The sequence below is a fragment of the Glycine max genome, chromosome 7 (assembly GCF_000004515.6).
Source record: "Glycine max cultivar Williams 82 chromosome 7, Glycine_max_v4.0, whole genome shotgun sequence".
NCBI classification, from domain to species: Eukaryota; Viridiplantae; Streptophyta; class Magnoliopsida; order Fabales; family Fabaceae; genus Glycine; species Glycine max.
The window spans coordinates 26,677,067-26,683,066 of NC_038243.2; positions in this window are offsets into that span (position 1 = coordinate 26,677,067).

The following is a 6,000-nucleotide window of genomic DNA, read 5'->3' on the forward strand; positions in this document are numbered from 1 at the left end:
AAACAAATGATAATGATAAAAAAAAAGAAGAAAAAAAAAAGAAAAAAATAAGTTGTCAAGCTGAAAAACCAACATGCTTTTGAAAAGAGATGATTTCCAACTTTTCTTTGAAAAAAAAAAATTCACTGATCATAACTAGTTTTTGAAAAAAATGGGTATACACCTGAAGGGTGAATGCTGTGAAGTTTTCCCCGGACGCCCGAAATGGACTCGGATGAATGCACAAATTGATAAAAGAACATATTTTGGAAACATTGGGTTGATTTAAAATAGAGGAAATGAATCCTGAGCCCTAGCATCACATGACCATAAAAATTTGACACTTGAGTGTCCGCATAGGTGCATGCATGACCAGTTTTGCATAAAGTTTCCAAATCATCATTTTTGCATTTGTGTCATGGAAATAATGTGGGGCATCCCTTTTATCCTTGAGCCAAACCAAACCCCGACATGTATCATGTCTAGCCATTCTACAAACCTTGAGCCAAAATCCTGACTCACCATAATCCTTAGCCAAAAAAGAAAAGAAGGAAAATTTCCAATCAAAGAGAAAGCAAAAAAAGAAAAGAAAGGAAATTCCCAATCAAAGAGTGGGAGAAAGCAAAAAGAAAAGAAAGAAAATTCCCAATCAAAGAATGGGAGAAAGAAAAAAGAGAAAAGGAGGAAAGAAAGCTCCTGATCAAGGATCGAAAGAAAACAGAAGAAATGTGCAGAGAGGTCTTTGGACCGGACAATATCTGAACAATACAGAATTGTCACCAAATGAACAAAAAGGGAAGGAAAGGAAACCACGACCTAAAATGGTCTTCTCCCTTTGATTACCAACCAAAATCCCGTGCGCTAGCGACTTTTTTTTCTCGCCCCGCACTAAACAAAAAAAAAACAGAAAAAGAAAAAAGCCAGAAAAATCAAAAGTCAAAAACACACAAAAGCCGAAAAAAAAAACCACCAAAAGAACCCATTCCCAAGGGAAGCCCTATTGATCCATAATCGCGCATGTAATTTTTGATTTGATAGGAAATAATTTGCAAAGTCAAGTCATGACATATCTATGGTTCGGAATTAGGATGAAACACTTACCTGTGCAAGATTGATACACTTTGAGTGATTTTCTTCTATTTTTGTCGAACCCGGTGTTTCCTCTAAATGGTCATTTAGAAACGAAATGCTAACATCCAAAATCTCATTTATGGTTATCGGGGATCCCATCGGCAGACTCTCCTTCCCCGGTAGACGCATTGTTTTTCACTCAAAAAAAAAAAGCATATGCTGCTTTAAATCAGTTGGAATATTTGTCTCTTTGCTAAAGCATGTTTGCATTTTAGTGGAGAAAACAACGAGACTTTTTCAAGTCTCACAAGTTATCCAGAACTACGTAGGTCTGAGTTCCTCATTGGAGGATACGTAGGAGCAAGAGCCTCGCTTTTGTCGACCATACCGCCTTTTGTTGCCATGACTCAAGAGCTGGTAGCCCGCAGAGACACCTCACAGTTATCCGCACCTCGAGTGTGATTGATAAGCAGAGGCCAATATGGTCATCTGCGCCTTTTCCGGAGATGTCAGCATTTTCCGATGGAGACTTTTCAAGTCTCACAAGTTATCCAGAACTACGTAGGTCTGAGTTCCTCATTGGAGGATACGTAGGAGCAAGAGCCTTGCTTTTGTCGGCCGCCCCATAATCTTTGTCATACTGACCCTGAGGTCATGTGACGTGCACCCTTGTATCATCCAGAGGCGGCGGGCCCGATGATACGCGGAGATACCTTATGGTTATCCGCACCCTTTTGTCATCCAGAGGCGGCGGGCCCGATGACAAGCAGAGACCAAGTTTGGTCATTCTGCACCCTTGTATCATCCAGAGGCGGCGGGCCCGATGATACGCGGAGATACCTTACGGTTATCCGCACCCTTTTGTCATCCAGAGGCGGCGGGCCCGATGACAAGCAGAGACCAAATTTGGTCATTCTGCACCCTTGTATCATGCAGAGGCGGCGGGCCCGATGATACGCGGAGATACCTTACGGTTATCCGCACCCTTTTGTCATCCAGAGGCGGCGGGCCCGATGACAAGCAGAGACCAAGTTTGGTCATTCTGCACCCTTGTATCATCCAGAGGCGGCGGGCCCGATGATACGCGGAGATACCTTACGGTTATCCGCACCCTTTTGTCATCCAGAGGCGGCGGGCCCGATGACAAGCAGAGACCATGTTTGGTCATTCTGCACCCTTGTATCATCCAGAGGCGGCGGGCCCGATGACAAGCAGAGACCAAATTTGGTCATTCTGCACCCTTGTATCATCCAGAGGCGGCGGGCCCGATGATACGCGGAAATACCCGAGTGGTTATCCGTATAAACATTCTTTTGCTATCTGTAAGACAGAACGCTTGATAGCATGCAGAGGCTGACATAGTCTTCTGCACCTTTTGTTCCTCCGGGAACAACAAGTCATTTACATGCGGAAATTTCATGGTCACCCGCGACTCTCGTCAACCGAGAGGAGCGAAATTAGTGTCATACTCTAATTTTCGTCCGGGGACCTTTGCTTGATGACATGCGACCCTTCTTTGGTCCTTGTGAGGTGCTTGGCACCCATCATTAGGCGATTTGTGAAATTCCGGGAACGACAAGTCATGGTCACCCGCGACTCTCGTCAACCGAGAGGAGCGAAATTAGTGTCATACACTAATTTTCGTCCGGGTACCTTTGCTTGATGACATGCGACCTTTCTTTGGTCCTTGTGAGGTGCTTGGCACCCATCATTAGGCAATTTTTGAAAATCCGGGAACAACAAGTCATTTGCATGTGGAGATTTTATGGTCACCCGCGACTCTCGTCAAATCGAGAGGAACGAAATTAGTGTCTTATCTTTACTTTCCTTTTATCTCCAATAAAAGACAAGTAAAGAGGGGCAACTGTCATACCCTAATTTCGTCCGGGGACCTTTGCTTGATGACATGCGACCTTTCTTTGGTCCTTGTGAGGTGCTTGGCACCCATCATTAGGCAATTTGTGAAATTCCAGGACATGCCGAAAAACCAAAAAATATTGATGCACAATCCGTAAGTTTCCGTGACACACCGGAAATCAAATGGAAGCATCGTTGCATAATTAAGTGAGATTCCGTAACATTCCGTAAGTCAAAAAGGGGATGATTATGTAATCCGCAAGGTTCCGTAACATTACGGAAAGAAAACAAGTATCGTTACGAGATTCGTAAGTTTCCGTAGCTTTACGAAAAAAGAATCACCAAAAAAGGTAAGGGGGTGAACTTATCAAGATAGGGGTGTAAATAGCAATTCAAATCTAGGCTCTTCCAGAACATTTTGGAAGTTGGGTTGCTTAAGGAGGAAGCAACTGGGCGGCAAGCTCCTCAACGTTTTTGAAAAATGGTTTTCGGGGCTTCCGCGGCTTCCGTAATACTTCCGTAAAATTTCCGAAAACCTTGGGTAAGCATACTCCACTTAACATTGGTGAAAGGGAAGAGAAAAAAGATGAAAATCAAATTCGAAAACAGTTCCGTAAGGCTTCCGTAACTTTTCCGTAAAATACGAAAAGGGGGGTGAACTTAGTAATTCGGGTGCGCTTAGAAATCTTCTTCATTAAGTCTTTGGGCGGCAAGCACCTCCTTTTTTTCTATAAATAGGGGAGGGGGAGCTGTTTCAAAATGTTCAGCCCCTTAGGCACTTCTCTCTCTTTCGAATTTGCTTGGAAAAATTGTTTCCGTGAAGAAAATCTAAGCCAAGGCGCTTCCGAAACGTTTCCGTAACGTTTTCCGTGAGGAATCTCGCAAAGGTTTCAACCGTTCTTCGACGTTCTTCATTCGTTCTTCATCGTTCTTCGATCTTCAACGGGTAAGTACCTCGAAACAAGCTTTTCGATTCATTCTATGTACCCGTAGTGGTCCACATTGTGTTTCGTGCATTTTTATTCTCGTTTTGTTTACTTTTTATACCCCCTATTGACGTGCTTAAGTCATTTTACTTAAGTCATTTCTCGCTTAACTTAAAAATAAACGTTTGAATTGTATTATCCGTTAACTTCGGTTAAAATAAATTCCGACCGATCGGTCGTGCCGTAACCACGTTGGAAATCAAAAAGAGGTAAAAAAATAATATAATAATAAAAAAAAAAAACATCCTTTGGTAAAATAAAGCGGAAAATCAATCGGACATTTTCTCTTTGGGATTTCTCGTTCTTAATCGAATTGATTAATAACTAAAGTGAAACTAAGTCAAGCTCGTCCATAAAAAATAGGTTTTTGAAGTTTGTCATTTCAATTTCTCACTAAGTAAAATGGATCATTTTTAAGGTCCAACGCCTTAAAATGATCACCACTTAAGTAAAAAAGAATCATTTGATAAGCAAGGACTACGTAGGTCTGATTTCCTCATCGCAATTGAGGATACGTAGGAGCAAAAGCCCCGCTTTTGTCGACCACCCCAAGAGATCGTTAATGGTCCAAATGCCTTAACGTTTCTCTCCTTTCAAAAACAAGAGATCGTTAATGGTCCAATGCCTTAACGTTTCTCTCCTTTCAAAATCAAAAGGCCGTTTAATGGTCCAACACCTTAAATGACCTTTTGTTCAAATAAAAACATATTTTGCAAAAAAGACAAAAAACAAACTTAAACCAAACACTTTGTTCCAAAAGAACTACGTAGGTCTGATTTTCTCATCCCAAATTGAGGAATACGTAGGAGCAAAGGGAAACACCCTTGTCGACCACAAAAAGAGAAAATATAAAAAGGGTATAAAGGATATAGAGACATAAAAAGGGAACATAAAAAATCAAAGTCATGTTTGCACATTCGATTAAAGGCTGCCGTCCCTTGGGGCGGACGTGTGGGGTGCTCATACCTTCCCCGTGCGTAAATACAACTCCCGAACCTTTCACTTAAAAGTTCGTAGATCGCGTCTTTTCCGGTTTTTCCGACGTTTTCCTCAAATAAACGTTGGTGGCGACTCCGCGCGTATTCCTTTCGTGGAACACGCATCCTGCGAGTCACGCGTCGCCCTCCCGCCGAAGGGTAGGTTGCGACAATGGGGCTCGGAAAAAAGTGGAGAATGGAGAATTGGCGAACAGCGCTAGGTAGTAGATTCGCGGGGCTCCAGACTCATTGGTGGAGGACACATGAACAGTGCTAGGCAATAAATTCATGGGGCTCCGAAAAAAGTGGAGAATGGAGACTTGGCGAACAGCGCTAGGCAGTAAATTCGCGGGGCTCCATACTTGTTGGTGGAAGACACATGAATAGCGCAAGGCAATAAATTCATGGGGGTCCGAAAAAAGTGGAGAGTGGAGAATTGGCGAACAGCAATAGGCAGTAGATTCGCGGGGCTCCAAACTCGTTGGTGCAAGACACACGAACAACGCTAGGCAATAAATTCATGGGGCTCGGAAAAAAGTGGAGAATGGAGAATTGGCGAACAGCGCTAGGCAGTAGATTCACGGGGCTCCAGACTCATTGGTGGAGGACACATGAACAGTGCTAGGCAATAAATTCATGGGGCTCCGAAAAAAGTGGAGAATGGAGACTTGGCGAACAGCGCTAGGCAGTAAATTCGCGGGGCTCCAGACTCGTTGGTGGAAGACACAGGAACAGCACTAGGCAATAAATTCATGGGGCTCCGAAAAAAGTGGAGAATGGAGAATTGGCGAACAACGCTAGGCAGTAAATTCGCAGGGCTCCAGACTCGTTGGTGGAAGACACACGAACAATGCTAGGCAATAAATTCATGCGGCTCCGAAAAAAGTGGAGAATGGAGAATTGGCGAACAGCGCTAGGCAGTAAATTCGCGGGGCTCCATACTAGTTGGTGGAGCACACATGACAGCGCTAGGCAATAATTCAAGGGGCTTCGAAAAAAGTGGAGAATGGAGAGTTGGCGAATAGCGCTAGGCAGTGGATTCGCGGGGCTCCAGACACGTTGGTGGAGGACCCATGAACAGTGCTAGGAAATAAATTCATGGGGCTCCGAAAAAAGTGGAGAATGGAGAC